The following is a 1718-nucleotide window of genomic DNA, read 5'->3' as shown; positions in this document are numbered from 1 at the left end:
TAGATGAGTACGAACAGCCAGTTGAAATTGTGAGCACAGACAGAGTTTCTCAGCTGCAATCAAGATCAATCTAAATTCGTGTGAAACCTTGATGGCTATCGGCAGAACACAGAAAAGGGGACTCGGCCAAACCTACATCATATTTTGGTGCTATCTTTAAGCCGGGATGGCACCAATGGTAAACCAATCAGCACAAGTAAATAGAGTACGCTGGCAGGAAGAGAGCTCCAGGCTTAGCAATCCACGAACAGAGAGAAGGAGATGATACGGAAGATCCAGAAGAGCCTTGAACAGCGGCGGCGGCAATGTCCATAGGAGAGGCGGCGAGACATCAGACTTTTAATTGGTTTCATAATAGGGTTAGGATAGATGTGGGGAGAATCTTGGCCATTGTTATTAATTAATTCGATCATGCCTAGCTAATCTACACCGTTGGTTGTTTGTTGTTTTAATAATATAATAGATCTCTGGCTGTGGCCCTCCTGTGATTGCTCATGAGCATCAGTGATGCTCATGGCTTAATGGCATGCTCCTATTCATTCTTACTGTCACTAGGGCATACTGTGTGTGCTTAATCTTGTCCCTGGCTTGATTGTGGTGGTTAATCCTTGCATACTTGCAAGTGCCAGTGCCTGTGAGCTAGTTCATTTAGTTCAGATTCATGATTATGCTCCATTGAGCTGTACTGTTAGCTTAGCAGTGTGATTCAGTGATGAATTGACATGTGCTTTTCTTGTATATTGTGATCCTTTGGTTCATCAAGCCTTTGATGTGCTTCTGGATACAATTATAAAATCATTAATTCAGTTATCTGATTATTCAGCTTAGGACTTGGTTGGATCTCTTCGATAGGCTGGCTGATTACCGAGAATATGCTTGGCTATGGTTATCTCAGTAACTCAGTGCTAGCAAGCTCAGCCGATCAAGTGATCCTGAGTTGCTTGTGAGATATGTTGTTTCCTGTCTCGTGCCTCACCTGTTGCCCTCTCGTGTGATGTGTGTTCATCACACAAGCTTGGCCTCGATGTGTGATGGTGCTTGCTCAAGCATCATTTGATGCTTGCAATGATCCATTGGATCATCCGCAAGGCTCGGTGTTTTGATTACTTGTGTAATTCATTTATCTCGTATTAGCTTGCTTTATTGAATGGATAAATGATGTGAACTGCCTTGCAAGTGATGATCATATTAATTGAATTAGCTAGGGCTAGTTGGATGACAACCTCCGGTTGGTACCCTAGCCCTCTACCGAACCCTACTTGGGTGATGATGTGGTGGCTTAAGATTTTGGTTATGGGTTGAGGTGGCCCCGGCAGCTCTTTGATGCCTGTCATGGGTAGCTCCCTCTCACCGTGGCTTGTTGTGACTTGGTGGATACAACTGCGGCAATCCCTGTTGGATTTCCACTCGCTCTTGTCCGTTGACAAACTAAAATAGGCACAAGTGCCTATCTCGTCCGATGGTTAGCGTGACCATGTAGTGCTAGGTAAGTTGGAATGGCTAATTAGGATCAAATCCATGATGGATTTCTCTCGGTTGTGTCATCGTGTTGACACCCCCAATGTTCCCCGGGTTATTTTCCTTCTAGCCTTTGCAAATCCATGATGGACTGCCTCTGGTTGTGTCCTTTGTGTTGCTTTATTCCTGGGTTATTTTTCCTTCTACTTTGCTTTATTTCTACGGCTTTTAAATGGTTTTGCAACCAAGTGATGATACAT

The sequence above is a fragment of the Lolium rigidum genome, chromosome 4 (genome assembly GCF_022539505.1).
Source record: "Lolium rigidum isolate FL_2022 chromosome 4, APGP_CSIRO_Lrig_0.1, whole genome shotgun sequence".
Lineage (NCBI taxonomy): Eukaryota > Viridiplantae > Streptophyta > Magnoliopsida > Poales > Poaceae > Lolium > Lolium rigidum.
The sequence above is the reverse complement of the archived record's forward strand: the minus strand, read 5'-3'. Positions refer to the sequence as shown.